General features: G+C 41.6%; 1 protein-coding gene and 1 long non-coding RNA gene across 2 annotated transcripts in view; one reads left to right on the forward strand and one right to left on the reverse strand.

Moving 5' to 3' along the window:
* LOC310986485 overlaps nt 1-23227 on the forward strand; it is a 252456-nt gene that overhangs the window by 81565 nt on the left and 147664 nt on the right. The window lies entirely within an intron of this gene.
* The window catches only part of LOC310986472 (guanine nucleotide-binding protein G(i) subunit alpha-2-like), a 94121-nt gene that overhangs the window by 45632 nt on the left and 25262 nt on the right, over nt 1-23227 (reverse strand). The window lies entirely within an intron of this gene.

Here is a 23227-nt window from a genome sequence, read left to right on the forward strand (position 1 = left end):
CAGGCGACGTCACTTTATTAAGTTTTAAAGGGGACATATTATGCAAATTTATTTTTGCATTTATTTTATTTATTTATATTTTTCATTGTTTTAGTATGTGTATTGCGTATCCGTAGTGCCTCTTCACCCCTTAAACGTCAGTTTTGACAACTACGTCAACATTTTGTAAACTACCATAGTCAGAAAATGTGTCTCTTAACAAGCCGTTTTAATTTCACCCGGCTTGTTACATCACAAGCCGGGTGATGTGAACATTCAAGCCCTCGCTCCCATGGTTACCATGGTTACCTCAGCTACCAGAGCGAAGCTTCTAAACCAACTGTTTAGAGCAGGGCTGTGAAACTGGTGTGTAGAGAACCAGCTGTGCTCAATCATTTGGTTTTTCTGACCAAAGCATGTTACTAACATTACTTTTAGACATCAAGGCACCATGTCAAGAAGCAGAAATGAGCTGAATATGTCGCCTTTAATATTTTTTCATGCGAGAAAGTAACAGTTTAGATCCCTAGTTACTTTTAGCAGGTCGTACAGACATCACAGCACATTTACATCAATAAATAAATGTTTTACAATGAACCGATCGGTCTAGATTCAGTTTATTGTTCAGAGGGAAATTCAGTGCAATGTGCTTGTTTCTTCATGCACGTCTGCAGCGAACAGTTCAGTAAAGTCTTCAGTTCACGCCAGAAAAAAGGAAGGAAAATATTTTGGAGAAGCGGTCTGGAGTGGTGTTGAGGGTTTTAATATTCAACCTGCACTTCAACACATGAAGGCCTGGGTTTTATTATTATTTCTGTTAATAGAAGGATATAAGCAAGGCGCCTTTTTTTGTGCCAAATGTAGGCCTATACTTCACAGGAGAGAAACTGTGTTTATAGAAAGCCATTAAAACAGTCTTTGAATTTAAATATACTTTCTTTGTGTTTATTCTACATTAATTTGATGATTTTACATTAATAAATATTCATTATAAGCTTCAGTCTTAATGCATTGGGCAATAAATTAGTTTTTTTTAGCCCCTAAAATGAAACAATTCAATATTTACACATTTTAATCTCTCTCTACTAACAACCTACAACCTGAGCTCTGATTGGTCCTTGAACCTCAGTAATCTGGGACATGGTGACGTGACGTCTTCATAACGTATTCATGTGGAATCTAATCACAGTATAAACATAATGTACTTTCACTCGCAGCTCAACGCTCTGACATGTGTGGGGTTTTATTTTTAACTCATTAAGCAGATTGATAAAGGTTGTAATTATCTGAGTGAGTGAAACGATTTTATAAATGAAACTCACAAAAAAGAGTAAAAAAAAAAGAAAAAAAGGTCGAATCAAAAAAAGAGAGAGAGGCTGTAATTAAGCACAGGAAAAACAGACAGGAAGTTTATTCCTTCTCTGCATCGCTATGGCAACCTCGACTCGCAAGATCAAAAAAAGGCACAGGAAACGAGGAGGGGAGGGGTGGAGAGGGTTTTCAACCGTTCACACAGTTTCCTCAGAGCGGACGGACACACAGGCTGAAACATGCAGCTTCATGTCACAGCACCAAGCTGAAGAAGAAGCTACTGTTACACACACACACACACACACACACACACGGATCTCAACATGAAACACTGAACAACTGTTTTTATATTTGAATCATGATGAAGTTTAGTTTGATGCTGCTGCTCAACGACTGGAACAAATTCACTGGTGCAGCAAGAAACGTTCACATCTACACTGCAAAAACTCAAAATCTTTCCAAGAATATTTGTCTTATTTCTTGTCAAAATGTCTCAATTTTAGTCAAAACTAATCTCTTTCCACTTAAAATAAGTCTCATCACCTAAAGATTAACTTGTTTTTAGATCATTTTCACTTGTTTCAAACAAATTTTCACTTGAAATAAGTAGAAAAATCTGCCAGTGAAAGCAAGTTTTTTGTGCTTAGAAAGAAAAATTTGCTCCACTATCAGATTTTTCTACTTATTTCAAGTGAAAATCTGCTTGAAAGAAGTAAAAAGTGTCTAAAAACAAGCTGCTTTTTATGTGACAAGTCTTATTTTGAGTATAATTTGATTTGTTTTGACTAGAAGTGACATTTTGACTAGAAATAAGACAAATATTCTTGGTAAGATTTTGAGTTTTTGCAGTGTAGATGTATTTATATGTGTGTGTAAATGTTGTGTGATGGAAGAAAAGGTGTAAAAACCAGACAAAGTGAGAAGCAGCAGCTGCAGAGTCGACGTCTGAACAAGTCGACAGAAGACAGAAGAAGCTGTGAGTCCTGAATCAAACTGAACGTTGGCGGAAGTGGAATCGAGAAACGATGATAAAGACGTGTGTGTGGGTTGATCATCCAGCCCATAATAGGAGATACAGATCAGTGAGCTGCATGGGTTACTTTCTGCTCTATGAGTCTATGAGGAGAGAAGAACTGACTCGTTGCATTATAGGTTTTGTTTCCTGATGAAGAGTGAAGCTGAAGCTCATCATCATCATCAGTAGAGGAGATCAGAGCTGAGTCTGACCGGTTAATCATACTTTCATCGTCATGGCGATATGAACATGCACGATAAACACACACGTTGCAAAAGGTCACGTTGAGTGCGATGAGTAAGGAGAAGTTGAATTCTCCTTCTGTTTAACTGATTGATTTTTAAAGAGGAACTTTACTAAGATTTGTAGAAGCAGCTCTCGTCTCTGCGGCACCGCCACACAAACGTAACAATAAGACAACACAGATATACACATGGTAACATGGTAGATGATAAATAACCTTATCCACCGCTCCATGGATTGATTTCTCACCGGCTTCATTGTTGGAAACAAACGCACATGGAGGAGAGGAGGGTTAGAGACTCAGAGGAGGAAACACTAGACCTGGAGAGTTCAGGACCTTTAAACTGTGTGTGCAATAAAATCTGCTCATAAGAATATTTTCTATTATTCTACTCAGAGTTTGTACATGAATCACAAGTCATATATTGAACAGTGTCATCAGACATGTTGCTTCTATCCTGCAGCTCTGATGGAGACTCACAGAGATCTGCAGACACACAGACAGGGTCACCATCCAAATGTTTGGTCCAAATGTCTGAACAATTTATCAAGTTGAAGATGAAATTATCTCCAAAAGACATAAAGTTAAACATGAAACTCTCTTTTTCAATATGTTCATCAACATCAGTGTATTATTGTAGTTTTCTACAGTTTCAGAGTGAAAAAGGGAAACAAAGCAGCAGCAGCAAAAGAGAAAAAAATGTTTGAAAGTTCTGATATTGATGCATAAAATCCTTAGATCGATCTATTAATACACCACTGCACTGTTGCACTGTTTACTTCTGGAGTGGCTCATTAATGCATTAATGCATGGGTGCATTAATGTAAACATGAATATATTTAGTTTCTAGGGTAGATATTTCCACCTTTTTACAGTTTGCAACATTAGTTTTGTAAAAAGAAAACTCTTTCATAACCAAATAAATTGGTATTAAAACTGAAAAACTAATAGAATCTGGACCTTGTGAATGGGAATCAAATCAATTCAGTAGTGATACCCAGTCCTACTATTTACACACTGGGATACACTGTATTTTCCAAAGGGGGGGGGGGGCTACTAGCTACTAATGTGTTGTCTGTAACTTTATGTCTTCTGGAGATCATTTCATCTTCCACCTGATGAACTGTTCACACTAAAGGGATAGTTCACCCAAAACAGCACAATTTGCACTGACACAGGCAGAGCAGTGAACTGAGACACTGGGAGCTTCCGCTACAAACAAGCTTAAAATATAGACTTATTTAATTTTTTTCTGAACAATTTCTCATGTTCAATACAAGAGGGACATTACAGACGAGCAGCATGGAGGTATTTGGATGTTTTTTGGTGTGTCTTTTTGGACGAAGAAAAGTGAGCTCCGTTCTCAACCGTCATATGGACATGCAGTGCTGCACGGAGCCCCACTGTAACTCAGAGAAGCCACGGAGGACTTTTGAATTTTGGGTGAACTATCCCTTTAACAGACATTTGGACCAGTATGTGTAGGTTAAAAACCTTTGCATCATGACTCTGTAGATCCAAGGACTTCTCAAAGCTTGAAGCCGACGTGACCTCAGACTAAAAAAAACTCAAATAAAAACTTCTATTCGACTTCTCTAAAGTCTGAAACCTCCAGCTGGTCCAGACAGACCGTCATCATCAATCATCATCATCATCATCAGTGGTCACCTGCAGCAGCTGCGACTACCGGACGCTGTGACGCCATGACAACCAGACGCTGTGTGAAGCCATGACAACCAGACACATGATGATGATGATGATGATAAAGGTGAGTTCTGCTCTGGTTCTGTCTAGTGTCTCATCAGTTGTTGCACTTTACTTTTTTTTCCCACTTCTCTGTGACAACGATGTGATATTTCCACCTGAAATGTCACACACACACACACACACACACATGCACACACACACACACACACACACACACACACACACACACACACACACACACACACACACACACACACACACACACACACACACACACACACACACACACACACACACACACACACACACACACACACACACACACACACACACACACACACACACACACACACACACACACTGTTTCTTTCACAAACCAACTGAAACTCAGACAGAGAGGAGTTGTGTGTATCAGAGGTGTAAAGCTCTTCTAGCAGTGTGAACAGTGACAATGATGATGATGATGATGATGATGATAATGATGATGATGAAGAAGATGATGGTGATGAAGATGATGATGATGATGAAGAGTAGAGATCTGGATCGCTGAGCAGACAGGAAGAAGAGAAAACTCAAACCGGTTTCAGCCTGTCACAACTCGCCTCCTCCCTTATAACTCAGTTGTGTGAGTAAAGATCACACAGCTCTGCTCTGCTCTGATGAAATGTCAATGAATGAACACACACACACGCACACACACACACACACACACACACACACACACACACACACACACACAACCAACTGTTCACCTCTTTATGTTCATAGTACTGCTCTAGTTTTCCTTTAATGTCATGCATTACTGTTTTATCTACTAGCTCTCCTGCTCAGTGTTTAACTTTGACTATTCTCAGTGTTTTTATGTATAAAATGTGCAAATAAACCAAACTAAACTATAATACAGAACGTCTCAGACTAAACCAAACCAAACCAAACTAAACCAGCTGTCAGTCCGCTATAAAATATAAAGTTAAAGGGATAGTAGCATTTTTTTTTAAAGTGTGGTTGTATGATCTACAAATAGCCCCTAAGTACTTTAATTGCAGTAGAAGACTCTCTGCACTCCTCCCGTTAGCAACGCCAGCCCATAATAGCCCTGCCCAGAGATTTACAACATACAGTGTTGTGAACAGACCCAAAGAAACGGCCTATTTTCACGGCCTAAAAGAGGTTTTACCTGAAAAAAAAAATACACAGTTACATTGTTCACTATAATATAATTTTTTCCAGCCCTTCAAAGTGCAGGAAAAACACAGTTTTTATTTGGACCGAACCAACTGCTGATCGGCGGGCGCTAACCCTGGGCGGAGGGATACGTGAGTTACGTGCTACTATCCCTTTAAGGAAATTAAAACTCTTTCTATCAGAGGTTGTAGGTCTGTAGCTTCTGGTTTGACGCCCTGTTGTTGGTGCTAATCTCTCTTCTATCAGTGTGTTACTAACTGCTGCTGCTGCTGCAAACATCTGGAAAGGAATGTGAGATAAAAAGTGTGTAAGAGGTTTCACTGAGAGTCGAGTGTCTGTGAACTTCAGATCAGTTCTGTGTGTTAAGGTCAGACACTGCAGGTGGAAATGGTTAAATATATGTTTCATTTAACAGAATTCACCATGAAACTTCCCAAGTTTATCACTCACATTAAGACACATGTTTTTTGTATCACAAGTGTTGTCAAATGTGATGTTTAAATGTGTAAATGAGGCGATATCTGATGAAATATGCGCTAATTTGCAGACATTACATTTCCAGAACAGAAATCTGAACATTGGATAAAGCTACTTTCAAAACTCTTTCATTTTATCTCACAGAGGAGGATTTTGGATATCTCTTTTTATCACTCTGTAAATGAGAAAATACTGTCACCAGCCGTAAAAAAAAAAATCAAATTTCGGCATGTTTTTAGTAATAAAATGTTGTACAAATGAGGCTGTGAATGATATATCAACAATCCCCTCTGTAAAAACCTTCAGAATATAGAAAGGGATCAAAGTGGAAGGTTTGGTGTCTGTAAGTGCTGCTGAAGTGGAGATTTCTAGCTCAGAGTCTGAGTCTGAAAAACTCTTTCTGAGAAAACGGCCTTTAAAGACTTGGACTGTAAAACTAAAGAGATTGTTAATGTCAATCGTACTTTTACGATTTGTTGCTGATACAAAGAAATTGACAGTTTTTGGAGCCCCGATCATTGTTCAGGAGAGAGAGCTTTACAACGACACCTGACATGACATGGCTCAGACTAACTTCTGGTGAATTTAGGAGGCGAAGAGACAAAATTATGTCAATAAAACCTTAGTGTGGATTACTACCATGTTTTTCCTCTATTCTGAAAGAAAACACATTAAGGAAGCAAAAGTACACTGCAAAAACTCAAAATATTTCCAAGAATATTTCTTATTTCTCATCAAAATGTCTCATTTCTAGTCAAAACTAATCTCTTTTTCACTTAAAATAAGACTCATCACCTAAATATTAACTTGTTTTTAGATCATTTTCACTTGTTTCAAACTAATTTTCACTTGAAATAAGTAGAAAAATCTGCCAGTGAAAGCAAGTTATTGTGCTAAGGAAAGAAAAACTTGCCCCATATCAGATTTTTCTACTTATTTCAAGTGGAAATAGACTTGAAAAAATTAAAAAGTATCTAAAAACAAGCTGCTTTTTAAATGTGATGAGACTTACTTTAAGTATAATTGGATTTATTTTGACTAGAAATAAGACAAATATTCTTGGTAAGATTTTGAATTTTTGCAGTGTAGCCCAACATTTAAAAATGTGTAATATGTTTTTGCCTGTAGTCTCTGGCCTTAATAATATTAATGTAATGTAGTGAGTTCAGAGCTGCAGATCAGCGTTTATCATCAGAGGATTTAAAGGTTCAGTCTCATGTCTGAGGCTGGAGATCGAATCCAAAGCTTCCTGATACCACGGCAAATTAACCTCTAATGTTGCAATGTCGACTCTACTAAGGTTTCTGTTAATACAGGAGGAGGGGGGAGGGGGGGTCTTTTAATAATAGTGACATTTAAACAGCAGTTATGTAACAGCATCGGCCCAGACAGAGAGAACAGCAGCCGGGGCTTTATTTAACTCTGTCAGACGGCCAATCACAGCACAGCAGCAGCTCTACACTGCAAAAACTCAAAATCTTTCCAATTAACTTGTTTTTAGATCATTTTCACTTGTTTCAAACAAATTTTCACTTGAAATAAGTAGAAAAATCTGCCAGTGAAAGCAGGTTTTTTGTGTTTGTAATAAGGAAGAAAAACTTGCTCCACTATCAGATTTTTCTACTTATTTCAAGTGAAAATATGTTTGAAAAAAGTAAAAATTGTCTTAAAAACAAGCTGCTTTTTATATGATGAGTCTTATTTTAAGTAGAATGAGATTTGTTTTGACTAGAAATGACATTTTGACTAGAAATAAGACAAATATTCTTGGTAAGATATTTGAGTTTTTGCAGTGTGCACTTTATACAAGCTGCAGCACTGGGAACCAGGACCAGGACCAGAACCAGAACCAGGACCAGGACCAGGACCAGGACCAGGACCAGGACCAGGACCAGGACCAGGACCAGGACCAGGACCAGGACCAGAGGAGATGATGAGCAGCTCCATGTTTCTGCTGCATCAGGACTGAAATATTAAACCTTTACAACCGTGTTCACTTCATCTGGCTGCTAAACTGTGTGTGTGTGTGTGTGTGTGTGTGTGTGTGTGTGTGTGTGTGTGTGTGTGTGTGTGTGTGTGTGTGTGTGTGTGTGTGCGTCCTCCTCCCTCACAGAGCCTCTTTGTGTTACACATCCAGTCTCCAACCAAAGACTTTGTTTAGCTTGAGTTCCTTTTGTTTATTCCACTTCCTGTCAGGACTCAGGACTCAGGACTCTGCAGCAGCTGACCACAGAGAGGGGGGGGCAGGGGGGTAGAGGGGGGGGGGGGGGGGCAGAGAGGAGAAGGGGGGGGGGGGGATGGGATGGTCCGACTGAGACTGAAACTGAATCACTAACTCTCTGATTGAAACCACTTCTCTATTTTCAGTCTTTCTGTGTCTGACAGCTCCTCACCTGTTAATGACCCTAGAATTGTTTTTTAGGAAATTTTACCGTTTTTTTCTAGAAAATGTTTTACTTTTTTATTCTTTTGAAATCTTACCACCATTTTCTAGAATTTTTTTTTTTTTTTTACTTTTTTTTTTGAGAATTTTTTTTTTTTTTTTTACATTTTACCACTTTTTTCTAGAAATGTTTAAAGCAGCAGTAAGTGATCCGGTGGTTTTGTTTAACTTCCTGTCAGCAGATGGAGTTAGCAGTCCCCGCCCTCGTCCCTACGTCACCACATTCACGCGCATCCCTTGGCTGCACACACAGAGAGGACTGCCCCTTTATGCCGTTCTCTCTCCTCATTGGATAAAGGTTGTAGGATACAAGGAAAGTTTTCTCGAGAAGGTTCAAGGGGGTCCTCAACTTTTTCATGAAATTTTATCCCTTTTTTTCTAGAATTTTTAAACTTTCTTTTTTTTTCGACATTTTACCAGTTTTTCTAGAATTTTACCTTTACCTTTCCTTTTTTTCTACAATTGTTTTTTTAAGGAAATTTTACAGTTTTTTTCTAGAAAATTCTTTACTTTTTTTTTTTTTTTTTACTTTTTTTTGAGTTTTTATTTTTTACCAGTTTTTCTAGAATTTTTTAAAACCTTTTTTTATGAGGAATTTTACCATTTTTTTCTAGAATAGTTTTTTAGGAAATTTTACAGTTTTTTTTTTTAGAAAATTCTTAACTTTTTTTTAAACTTTTTTTTTTTTTCGACATTTTACCAGTTTTTCTAGAATTAAAAAAAAGGTTTTATGAGGAATTTTACCTTTTTTTTCTAGAAATGTTTTTTAGTTAATTTTACAGTTTTTTTTCTAGAAAATTCTTAACTTTTTTTTTTTAAGCTTACCACCATTTTCTAGATTTTTCTTTTTTTTTTTTTAAACTTTTTTTTGATCATTTTTACCACTTTTTTCTAGAAATGTTTAAATGTTCTTGGATATTTCCCCAAAATTCATGCCATTGGCCCTAATTTGAACGTACATTGACTAGCAAAGTAAAACTCATCTGTCAATCAAAATCTGTAAATAAACTGTGTGTAACGGGTCTGTCTCATTGTGTCTTAGCTCTGTCTGTGTTTTAGTTACACACACGTCGCCTGTTTGCTACTTTGGATGCATTTTAATCTGAGGAAAAAGAAAAGAGAAGATTGACAGACGTCGATCATCAGGTTAGACGATGACACAACCAGCGGAGTTTGGCCGCGAATAAAGAGGAAAGAAAGCAGGAAGAAAGGAAACAAAAGGACACAACTAAAGGACGTAGAAACACTGTGTAATAGTAAAGTTAGAATAAAGGAATCAGTCTGTGGAGGGTTTGTGGGGTTTCAACTAATAAACTGAAGGTAAAACACAGGTTTTTATTTCTAGTGTTGCGTCACATGTTATTGATAAGGACATGACCGGTGTTCCAGGAACTCCTCATGTGTCAGGAAGGAACCACCCTGAAGAACCATCACACAACTCCACAACTCTTCCTGAACTCAGAGTAACCCCACACACACACACACACACACACACACACACACACACTGGACACCTCCTGGGTGGAGCTGCAGCTTCACTCTGAGCCGACCGGTTTAACTCAGAAATAAACAGCAACTGTAAAACTCAGCGTTGTTAGAAAACCTCTCACAACACGAAAGGAGGAAAATCTGCTGCACAACGATCACACAACAGGAAGTTCATGTTTAACACAAATAAAAACACACCTGATCAGGTCCAAGATCAATATACGGATCAATATGCTAATTAATATGCTAATGAGCCTCGTGGAGATGCAGCTCTGAGTGAATCTGCTTCGTGTTGTAACGTCAAGTTTGTGAAACTAACAACTACAATCACAACTCCTCTGTGTGTGTGTGTGTGTGTGTGTGTGTGTGTGTGTGTGTGTGTGTGTGTGTGTGTGTGTGTGTGTGTGTGTGTTCCTCCACCTCCTCTGGTGCCAAAACACACTGGTTTGCTTTGAAAACACACTCTGCTCCGGCGATAATCACCATGGTAACCGGAGAGCTGAACCCTACCTACCTCTCCACGCGTTAACACACACACACACACACACACACACACACACACACACACACACACACACACACACACACACACACACACACACACACACACACACACACACACACACACACACACACACACACACACACACACACACACACACACACACGCTGCTGTCATCAAATATTAGGTCAAAGATGACCAGACCAGACCGAGCAGATTCATTCACTCAGGCCATCGCCTCGGCAACTAAAACATTTCCTTGACAACGGCGCCTGGCGACAGAGGCCTGAGGATGAAGAGGAGGATGAAGACTTGTCTTAGTTGCACTTTTGACTCCTTTTACTGAGGTTTAGCTCATTATTTATGGATTTTAACTTTTTATTTTATTTTAACTAGTAGCCTATTTATTTTCTGGTTCTGAACCAGGATCAGTGAGCTGGATTTCTGTCCATGTCTCTGTCCTGTGTTGTTTAAAGCAGAAGTAAGTGGTCCGGTCGTTTTCGCTAATGCTGCGTTCCAGGCAGGCTTTTGAAATCGTAAATTACAGCTTCAAGTCACAACTTACGACTTTGTAGCGTTCCAGGCAACCCACTCGTGTTTTTCCGACCTGTTTTACCGGTGAAAGTCACTATAACGGCCACTCATAACTTCTGACCCGTGAACTCGTACCAGATCGAACTGGTACCACTTCACGGTCGGAAAAATACGAGTTTCCTTGAACGCACCATAACAGTCCTCGTCGCTACGTCACCACATTCACGGCGTTCCTTGGCTGCACACACAGCCCTGCATGCCGTTCTCTCTCCTCATTGGATAAAAACTGTAGGATACGATAAATGTTTTCTCCTCGGCTCAGAGCAGAGCAGAGGGACTGAGAGACCCGTGTTTCAGACCAAACACTCTATGTAAGTGATTGCTGTCGGAAGATATAACTATTTAAGACTTATATTAACACAAATATATCACTTACTTCTGCTTTAAGTGTCTTTTTGTTTTGTCTTTTCTAAATGATGACGCCCTCCTACTGCGAAATTATTATTAAAGGAGAAACATTCTGCTCCTCTTGCATCAATTCAAACAGTTGTCTGTGTGGAAGCAGCTGTACAGATGTGAGGGTTCAGAGCTCCAGACCAACTTCTGACCCCCTAACTTTCAATTTTAGGAGCACAAGCAGGACATTTAGGGGTGTAAACCATAAACTGTCTTGCAAAAGAAATATTCACATTTCCTTTTCATTCATGCTCCTCACACACACACACATTGACCTGACACCTGTAATGACAGAGTCCAGATTCTTTGAGTCGGCCCCTCCACATTTCACCGGTGTTTAGAAAAGATTTACTGGTGGTTGCACATTTGCAAGTTGATACATAAACTTTACTTGCACCGTCTCAAAGTTTAGAGGCTAAATGTTTCTATGTGGAAGCAGCTGTCTGCAGTCCTGGAGTAAGTAAATACTGTATATGCACAGCAGCACATTGACAGTTTTGCATCAATTAAAACAGTTCCCAGGTTCTTAAAGACTAAATCCTCCAAGGATCAAACATCACAGCTCTCTCTGGTTTCAGTGTCACTGTCCCTTTAAATGCAATAAGAAACTAATGACATCATTGTCAGCTGGTGAAACCACATGGATTCAACCTCAGGAGCCTGAACTTCACTGAGTTACTGGTCAGTTCTCCACCAGATAAATGTTAAAGAGCCTCAGAGAGTGAGATTTATATGATACGTCCTCTTTAAAGGGATAGTTCACCCAAAATTCAAATTTCCCAACATGATAAATTGTTCCAAAAAAAATTTAATAAGTCTATGTTTTAAGATTGTTTGTAGCGGAAGCTCCCAGTGTCTCAGTTCACTGCTTTGCCTGTGTCAGTGCAAATCGACCAGCGGAACAATTTCTCATGTCGGGGCTTCAATACAAGAGGGACATTACAGACGAGCACTATGGAGGTATTTGGATGTTTTTTTGGTCTGTCTTTTTGGACGAAGAAAAGTGAGCTCCATTCTCAACCATCATATGGACATGCAGTGCAGAAATTTGAATTTTGGGTGATGTGGGAGTTGAAGCTTTTAGCCAGGTTAGCTTGACTCGTGCACCTTTACTGGATGGAAAAAATGTCCACAGGACTCCGGTGTAAAAAGATTAGAAATAATGTATTTATTCCTCGTTTTCCAAAGGTATCTTATTACAGGAGTATTCCAAAATCAAAGTTTTTCTCATTCAAAAAGGCACTACGGTAAGAAAACTGTGTGGCTCATGTCTAACCAAGCCTCAACTGCCTCTGTCTTCTTAAAGCGACAGTAACATAGGTTACAAAATCACATTTAACTTATCATGACTTAAATCACATGAATTTAACTAATCTTTTGCCTATTTTTAATCAACTATTTATCCAAAACAAATCAATTAGTTATTTACAATAATGTGAACTTTACGATAAACAAACAAAACCTGTAGAAGCACACAAAACACACTTTGGCTCCCACATACCGGCCCCTAATTGTACTCTTAACTGGAGACAATTACCACAATATATCACGAGGAGCCAAATAAATTAAAGTCCTTCTGAGTTAACTAGTCTTCTTTTCCGTTGCTGGAGTTAGATTTGCCTCATTCTGCTTCCTGGAGGAGGCAAAGTTTTGTGATGGGCCTATCCAGTGTGCTGGTCTTGGTCTTTATGCGGACCTGACGTATCAGTCCAAACTTGTCTGGGACTGTCTGGATCACTCTCCCCATTACCCAGGAGTTGCGTGGTGCAGAGTCGTCGACCACCAACACAATGTCTCCTATGGCAAAGTTGCGACGTGGGCGCGACCACTTGTGACGCTCTTGAAGCAATGGTAGATATTCTCTTGTCCACCGCTTCCAGAATATGTCTGCCATATACTGGACCTGTTTCCATCTCCTTCGTGAGTAGAGATCTTGGCTGTCAAACAGGCCTGGGGGAAGTGACGGCTTGGTCTTGAGGAGCAAGAGATGATTCGGCGTAAGCTCCTCTAGATCGTTAGGATCACTAGATGCCTTAGTTATAGGCCGACTGTTGATGATGGCCTCTGCCTCACATAACAGGGTATGTAGGCTCTCCTCATCAAGTTTCTGTAGTCTCAGGGTGACGTTCAGGATCTTCCTTACAGACTTGATCATCCTCTCCCAGACCCCTCCATGATGGGAGCCAGTGGGAGGATTGAACATCCACTGGATGCCACTCTGCTGTAGAGTGTTTTCGATCTTGGAGCTATTCCACTCCTGGATGGCTCTCTTTAGCTCACGTTCGGCTCCGACGAAGTTTGTTCCGTTGTCCGAACGGAGGATCTTCACCTGGCCTCTTCTAGCAATAAAACGACGAAGAGCAGCTATAAAGGAATCCGTATCCAGAGAGGACGCCAACTCCAAGTGTATTGCACGGACTGCCAGGCATGTAAAAATCACGCCATATCGTTTCACCAAACTTCTTCCGCGTTTTACCTCGAACGGGCCGAAGTAGTCCACTCCAGTGTTGGTGAACGGAGGCTCATCTGGCAGGACTCTGTCTCGAGGTAAGTTGGCCATCTGTTGTTGCCCTGTAGCTCCATGAGAGCGCCGACAAACCTGACACTTGGATAAGATTCTCCTTATAGCCGAGTTTGCACCAGGGATCCAATACTTAGATCGCAACTTGGAGAGCACGTGGTTGCGACCACTGTGGCCCAGGTTCTCGTGGATATCTCTGAGGATCAGCATTGCAATGTGAAGATCTTTGTGCAATATCGCTGGCTGTTTTGATTCCTCAGGCATAGCGGCTCTGCTGAGTCTTCCTCCTACTCTGACAATGCCTTCTTGGAGAACTGGATTAAGCTTGAAAAGACTACTGCTTCTCTTCACATTTTCACCCTTCTGGAGTGCCATGATTTCGTTGGTGTAAGTCTTTCCTTGGCAATAGCGGATGATCGCTTGTTCTGCTTCCTTAAGGTTCTCCACTGTGAGCTTACAAGTACTTGCTCTTGAAAGACCTGCCTTGAAGTTCCTCATTTCTTTATCAACTTCAGTTGGAGCAAGAGTAGTGAACTCCTTCCTTTTTCGACACAAGCTCAGCAGAGTGCTCTTAACCTTAAGCATCCAAGCGACTGCCTTCTTAAGACAACTCCATGAAGAAAAGTACTGCATTAACTCCAGTACTGCGTCCCCTTGATCTCCAGCCGCAGTAGCACAGACCACGGCGTTCCTTACCTCTGGGTCCTCCGTGGTTAGATCCCCAGGGTGTTCTGGGTTCTCGGGCCAATCTTCAGTGTCCTTGGTGAGAAATTCCGGCCCCTGTAACCAAGCGTGGCTCTGGATGAATTTCTCTGCCTTCAGACCCCTTGACGCATAATCTGCAGGGTTCAGTGAGGTGTTGACATACCTCCACTGATGAGGGTTAGAGACCTTCAAGATGCTCTCCACACGGTTAGCAACGAAAGTGCGGAATCTGCTTGTTCTGTTTCTGATGTACTTCTGTACGGTTGTACTGTCTGTCCAAAATACAGACTCTTGGAGTTCCAGCTGCAGTTCCGACCTCAACATCTGGTCCATGCGGGCAGCCATAGTGGCCGCAGTGAGCTCCATGCGAGGGATAGTCATGGGCTTAAGCGGAGCCACTCTAGCTTTCCCGATGACAAATGCACAATGTGCTTCATTGTTGCTGTTTTTCTGTAGCATGTAGCTAACCGTCCCATAACCTTCTTCACTGGCATCAGCGAAATGATGCAGTTGGTTAAACACTGCTTCACCAAAACCTGCGGGCTTGAAACACCTAGGGATGCTAACGTTCACTAGCTGTTGTAATGCAGCCTTCCAGGCGGACCACTCATGAGCTAGCTCCTCAGGTATTGGGACATCCCAGCCTATCTTTAGTCTGCAGAGCTCCTGCAGGATCTTCTTGGCTGAGAGCACCACAGGTGCCAAGATACCCAATGGGTCGTAAACTGAGCTCACGAGGGACAGGATGTTTCTCCTGGTGGGTGCTTTGTCTGGCATGATGATCTTAAACCTGAAGCTGTCAGACTCGATACACCAGTGAACTCCCAGAGCTCTCTCTATGGGAAGCGAATCCCGATCCAGGTCAAGGTCTTTAACCTCAGTTGCCCTGTTTTCTTCTGGTATAGCAGACAGCACGACCCTGCTGTTGCTTACCCACTTGGTGAGCCTGAATCCACCCTTTTCACACACGGCTCGCAGGGTGTGGTACAACAATACTGCCTCCTCTTCAGAATGGACTGATTTGAGACAGTCATCCACGTAAAAATTGTGGAGCACTGTGTCGACTGCTCGAGTGTTTGACTGAGTTCTGCCGTCTTCGGCGCATTTCCGCAGGGCGAAGTTGGCGCAGCTTGGAGACGAGGTTGCACCAAACAAGTGTACCACCATCTTGTACTCCACCGTCTCCTGACTTATGTCACCTGATATCCACCAAAGGAACCGGAGAAGGTCAGAGTCCTCATCAGGCACCTTCACCTGATGAAACATCGCCTCCACATCGGCCATGACTGCCACTTCCTCTTGTCTAAACCTGGTTATCACGCCAAGGAGAGTGCTGGTGAGATTTGGTCCCTGTAGCAGCTGTTCGTTCAGAGTGGTGCCCTGGAATGACGCTCCACAATCGAAAACCACTCTGAGCGTTTTCTTCCTCGGGTGATATACCCCGTGATGTGGCAAGTACCAAACTCTACCGTCGTCCCGGCCGATATCCTTGCTGGGTACCTTCACGGCATATCCCTTTTTGATAATGCCATCCATGAACGCTGAGTACTCTGAGTGAAATGCTGGAATTTTCGCAAACTTTTGCCTTAAGTTCAGAGCCCGTTGCTCAGCTACCTTTCGGTTGTTCGGCATCTTCAATTCTTTATTCTTTAATGGCAGAGCAATGGTGTAATGTCCGTCCACGAGTTTAGCTGACTGTGTGACAATGTCGAGAAACTGACAGTCTTCTCTAGACATCTCCAGCCTCTCATGCTGGTTGCACTCAGGAAAGTCACACTGAAACTGCTGATTCCAGAGTTCCTCCAGTCTGGTAACTGATATTCGGTTTGCTTGAACCTGCATCAATCCATATGCTGCGCTATGGCCAGCGTTCTCTCGGAGAGGTCCATTGATGGTCCAACCAAGCCGTGTCCGTACGGCATATGGACCGTCCTCTATGCTAGCAATGATTTGCCAGGGTTCAATAGCCTTAGGTGCGTTAGTCCCAATAAGCAGTCCTATCTCTGCTTCTATTTTTGGAAGTGACACCTCCTGTAGGTGTGGCCACTTGTCAACGTCCTCTTGTAAAGGAATATTACCCTTTGTTGCAGGAATGGTGTTCTGGGCAAATGTATCTGGGAGCTCCAGAAAATCATTGCAGTCCAATCTGCTCACTTCCAAGCCAGACACCACATAACTGCTCACAATCCTTTCCTCTCCCATGGTCTTCAATAAGATGTGTGTCTTCCTGCCTGTGAGGTTAAGCTCTTGCATTAGATTCTCAGTGCAGAAACATGCAGTACTGCCAGGGTCGAGGAAAGCGTAAGTTGTTGTCACCTTTTGGCCCTTGTTGCTCTTTACTTGAACTGGAACTATAGCTAAGATGCTTTCTTCGTTCTTAGCACTTGTTGCTCCTTTGGTTGTAGAGCTGATGCCCACGAACCCACTTACAACTGACTCTGACGGCCTTTCCTCACCTTTGTTTGACTCATGTTCAGTCCTTTTGTCTTTGTTTAAAGCGCCACTTTTGGCCTTCATGTGCAACACTGTAGGGTGCGGCTGCGTGCAGTCTTGACAAGTCATCTTCTCATTACATGAGCTACTCATGTGACCCTTTTTAAGACAGCTGAAGCACAAACCTTTCGTTCGCAAGAAGTCAATCTTCTCCTTATGTAGAGATTTCTTCATTTTCTTGCACTGTTCCATCGAATGTTCTGCACCATGACAGAAAAGACAGGGTTTGGCAAATGCATGCTCTTGGCTGTCAGTAGCTTTACTTCCTGGCTTAAACACGGGACTCGTTCTTTCGTTGCCTGTGATTGTTGCCGCTGTGACGAAACCTCTCTTGTTGTCACTTCTCCTATGTGACCTCTCATCCATTTGACCTTTAGCCGAGCTCTTTGAGGAGTCTTTTATGTCACCGAAGAGTGGGTGCAGCGCTTCTTTCGCTTGCTTATTAATGAAACCCACAAGGTCGTTGAACTTGGCTCTGCGATAATCATAGTCCTGAATGTTACAGACAACGCTTCTCCATCTCTCCCTCAGCTTATATGGGAGCTTGGCGATGATAGCACGCATGTTAGCTGCATTATCGAGCTCTTCCATATACTCCACATTGGTCATAGCATTACGACATGCTGTGAGATAGAGGCCAAAAGACTGGAGAGCTTCTCCGTCGTCCGACTTGATAGTAGGCCAGTTCAATGCTTTGTTAATATATGCCACTGATATCTTGTAAGCATTTCCGAAGTGTTCCTCCAGAAGTCTCTTAGCTTCACAGTAACCGCGCTCAGGTTCCATATGGAGACAGCTCCTTACCAGCTCCCGAGGCTGTCCAGCGGTATACTGCTCCATGAAATAGAGACGGTCTTTGCTGCTCTCTGTCTTGTTCTCTACTCCGTGTTCGAACGCTCTTTTGAACAGCAGATATTCTAAAGGGTCTCCCCTGAACACGGGAATGCTCTGAGGAGGCAGCGAAGCTAGTTTCTGCTGCTTCGTTAACATTTCAGCAACACCTTGCAAAGTTTCCGGCACCTTGGGCTGTGGCTGAGCAGCTGCGGCGCCCGACGGTCGAACATGAGGTCGAGTTTTATTATGTTGCACTGCTTGCCCGTTTGTGTGTGAGGAGTGCTTTGAACCGATGTAGGAGTTCATTCCATCACGACTTGGTGCTTTGGGTGACACACGCAATGCTTCAAACTCATCCAAGATCTTGATTTTAGCATCAGATGCTGCTAAAGCGGTTTGAATCTCTAATTCCTCCTTTTCTCTTTTTAGTTTAGCTTCCTGCTCCTCCAAAGTCTGTTTCTTTTTCAAAGTGGATGCTTTTGCTAGCAATGCCGCTCTCTCCAATTTTGCCTTCAGCCGAGTAGATGAAGCCGATGATGCACGGGAAGAATGCACAGAACCTGTCTTGGAACCCAGCTTTAATGATGGTGAGGATGCACTGGATATGCTGTCAGATGGCTGAACTGCTTCATTGTATTCTTTAGCTTCTTCAACACGTAGCTGAGCTTCTTTCATCCAAGCCTCAGTCTTTTCTGCAAATTCCTTAAAGCTATCAGCCTTAGGTTCAAACCAATTAGCTTGATCTCTTTTCATGTCTTCTTCAGAAAGTTGGTGAAATATCTCTTTAGCACTGATATTCAAGTCACAGAACTCTCCAAACATCCTGTTAAATTCCACCATTTTGGTTTGAATCACCGGTAAGCTGCCATCACCACCTTCATAGATTGCTTGATGGATCCGGTTCATTTTACCTGTTAGCTTACCTAGCTTGGCCTTGCGTGCGCTAATAGCACGTTGCAACCGTTCCTCCATAGCCTCCACGGAGACCTTCTTTGCCCTAGCATCCACAACTGAGTCCATATTTTCTTCTTTGTGCTCCATGCTTTGTGCAAACTACACGATGGCTGATGTGAATTAGCCAGAGTCCAATCATTAAAGCCACCAAAATGGCTGACACGGCCTACTGCTCCTTTAGCGATGGTGTTGCAGCTAGTTGGCTAACTAGCACATTACTCAGCACGTTTTCCTTCGAAGAGTTTGATTTTACTCACGACCACCGTATCCTGTTGTAGGTGTGATTCTTTTTTCCTTGTGGTGTCCAATCCTCTATCTGTCTGTTCGTCCGAGTAGAGCTAGTTTTCTTACAAATGTGGGAGTTGAAGCTTTTAGCCAGGTTAGCTTGACTCGTGCACCTTTACTGGATGGAAAAAATGTCCACAGGACTCCGGTGTAAAAAGATTAGAAATAATGTATTTATTCCTCGTTTTCCAAAGGTATCTTATTACAGGAGTATTCCAAAATCAAAGTTTTTCTCATTCAAAAAGGCACTACGGTAAGAAAACTGTGTGGCTCATGTCTAACCAAGCCTCAACTGCCTCTGTCTTCTTAAAGCGACAGTAACATAGGTTACAAAATCACATTTAACTTATCATGACTTAAATCACATGAATTTAACTAATCTTTTGCCTATTTTTAATCAACTATTTATCCAAAACAAATCAATTAGTTATTTACAATAATGTGAACTTTACGATAAACAAACAAAACCTGTAGAAGCACACAAAACACACTTTGGCTCCCACAGGTGAACTATCCCTTTAATAAAGTTACCAGACACTTCATGTGTTCATGTCAAACAGACGAAGACGCTGTGGACAGGAAGTCGTCCAACTGAAGCTCTAACATCGGATCAACCAGCAGAAAGTTTCTCCTCCGTCAGAGGAACGTGTTCAGATGAGTCGTTAATAGGGATGTCACAATTACTTGTTTTCACAATTAATCGCGGTATTAAACGCCACAATTAATTGATCGTAAAGATCCCTAAATACCGTGACTTTCTGAAAAAGATTATGTATCGAAACCATATCGGCAGATGTGCACCAAAGTAAAGGGTTAGGGTTAGTGAAATGCACAGATACTGGTCCATTTGTCTAAAGAAATGCTGAATTGGTAGGAATTTAAATGTTTGCATGTCATTTGTATTGTAAAAAAAATGATTAAAATTAACTTAAACATTTGGTATAGATGACAATTTATGACTTAAATATTTCAAACACTTCCCCTGGAGGATTAATAACTGGTCCTATATTAAGAGATTAGATGTAATTATATTTTGACTATATTTGATTTTACACATTCATAGTGTTTTGACATTTATTGATGCATAATAATCGTGATAATCGTAATACCGTGATTATTCCTCTGACAATAATCGTATCTAGAAATTCTGTAATTGTGACATCCCTAGTGGTTAACTCTGATTGGAGCAGTCAGTCAGTCACTTCCTCTGCAGCTTCTCTCTGTCTCAGCAGGTTCCTCCTTCTGTCTGCACCGCTCACATCACTGTGGTTTGATCAGTGTAGTGGTGCAATAGTGTCTGTTCATTTTCTATTATGCTTGTTTTGTTTTGTTTAGTTTATGGTCAGACTGTTGCTCAGTGAATAATTAGATACTGAGTGAGGTATAAGCTGCATCTTCTCCCTGCTCTCTTCCAACCAGGAATAAGAAGATGTTGTGATTGGCTGTGATATTGTTAAATTGCGAAATTGCCTCGGCTGGAATAAATAAAAAGAAAGAAAAGAAAGAGGAGGAGGAGCTGCCGTCACACAACATGTTATCTACAAATCAGAAATCACACCCACAACAACACGCTGCCGGTGTCTGTCTGCCACAGTGTCAACCAGAACAAACACAGAGAGAGAAGAGAAGAGGAGGAACAGAGTGTAAAACTCAGTCTCAGGTCGATTAGTGGTGCACCGTCCCTATGAAATAAACTAATAAAGCAGGGAACATCAGACTGTATGAATCTACAGGAGGTCTCAGGTCTCATGTTTGTGTTTTTATTGCGTGGCAAAGCAGTTTCCCCTTGGGGATCAATAAAGTTTTCTAATCTAATCTAATCTCATCTCAGGTGGATTCTTCTCTTCAGGATCTCACAATGAAACTGAAACATTTACTGAAGCAACAAAGAAAACGTTCTTCTGTGTTCAGGAGTTTTCATTCACTTCTACGTCTCAATATGAACAAACAGCAACAACGAGAAGCTGCTGAGACGACACATCATCATCATCATCTTGTCTTCTTCTGTCAGTTCAATCATCACATTTTAGGAGCACAAGCAGGAAATGTAAAGGGTGCAAACCATAAACTTTCATGCACAGCCAATATTCACATTTCCGTTTCATTCATGCTCCTCACACACACATTGACCTGACACCTGTAACCGTAAAAACCTTCCACATTCACCAGTGTTTAAAAAAGATTTACCGGTTGCACCTTTGCAAGTTGATACATAAACTTTACTTGCACCGTTTCAAAGTTTAGAGGGTAAATGTTTCTATGTAGAAGCAGCTGACTGGAGCTCTGGAGTAAATAAACTGTACATGCACAGCAGCACATTGACAGCAGATAACCAGCTTTGTCTCTGCTGGAGGCTGCAGCAGCAGAGCTACAGAGTTAAAGAATAAAACCTGACTCAGTGCTGGGGGTTAGGAACAGTAAAGTCAGTTTGTTGCACAAGTTTTAACATGTTCACACACATAGACACACACACACACACACACACACATAGACACACACAGAGAGAGAAACAGAAACAGGAGAGACAACAGACTGGACTCAAACAGCAGCTGAGTCATCACAGTAGATTTATCATGAAACAACTTTTCCTGGACAGAAACATGAGACCTGGTCGATAGGAAGTCGACAGGTTTCATTCATTCATGTTTTCACAGACGATACAAATGATACAATGATAATGAGAGTTGTGCCGCTCTGAACCAATCATGTGGCTGGAATAGAGCCAGGCCAGGTTCGGTATCTGAAATGTGTGATGATGTATGTTTTCTTGTTTCTTGCACATGCATTCTTTTTGTTTTTGTCTCTGCTCTGTGAAGCACTTCGACGACCGTTACAGCTCTTTTTTAACTGTGCTGTGCTATATAAATAAAAGTGAACTTGAACTTGAAACTGTTATTAGTTATTGCTGTTCTTATAATATATATTCATCATTACATCTACCTAGCTACCATGTTCACTTTTTGACAACAAATGCATATTTAAATCAGAGATCACCTTCTGGTATCTTCAAATCTCACTGGTAAAGGAACATTTACACTTGATTTGAGTTATATCATGATATATATCAATGAAAAAAATGATTGTGATGGGATGTTGCCCCATAGAGGAGTCAGTGTGTGTCCAGCCCTCGTCAGCAGTAACAGTCAGTGAGTCAGTAACTGAGTAACTGAGTGGTGGTGCAGCTCTGTGGTCTGACCCAGGTCTGACTTCCTGCTTCACAGGAAACACGCTGCACAGCCCCGGCCCTGCCCTTCCTGTTCACACACACACACACACACACACACACACACACACACACACACACACACACACACACACACACACACACACACACACACACACACACACACACACACACACACACACACACACACACACACACTCTGCCCTGGTTTCAGTCCATTATTACTACTATTACAGCTGCTGCTTCGTCTCTTCGTCTCCTCAGTCCTGGGAACAGTTTCTGCTCCAGTGTCTCTGCATCTCTGAATCTATTCTTAGAGACATGAAGAGAAGACTCTACATCCCATAATAACCAGCGCTGGTCTAGGTCCAGCCTGCACCGCCCAGAGCCCAGACTGAACACTGAAACTAAAACCTAAACTACCTGGTCTCTGCTGCTGCTGAGCCACAACAACATGAACCGAGGCCAAAGAAAACGCTGAGACGCTGAAAACCATCAGGAGAAGTGACAGTGTTAAAGGGACAGTTCAACATTTTAGTCAGATCCTCCTCTCACCATAATCCCTATAGTCACAGCAGTAGGTTTGTCACCTTTACTGTTATTATCGGTGCATGTTGTTTTAGGATCGGCGGGGCAGAGACTTGAGCTGATCGGTATTTCTACGTTTCCCTCATCAAACTCATCAAATACACAATCCAACAACTCCACAACGCTCTGGTGGACAAGTTGTGAGCTGCACATTCACCACGCTATGAGATAATCACGTATAATTATGTAACATTACGACACATGAAGCAAATACTCAGAACTACTTTCTCTTCTGAAATCCCTCCGCCCAGCAGCAGCCGTGTCTGGAGGAATGTAGTTCCGGTTACGCATTTCCCTCTAAAACAACTCTGTGTGGTAACGT

This window comes from Trachurus trachurus (assembly GCF_905171665.1).
Source record: "Trachurus trachurus genome assembly, chromosome: 5".
Taxonomy (NCBI): Eukaryota; Metazoa; Chordata; class Actinopteri; order Carangiformes; family Carangidae; genus Trachurus; species Trachurus trachurus.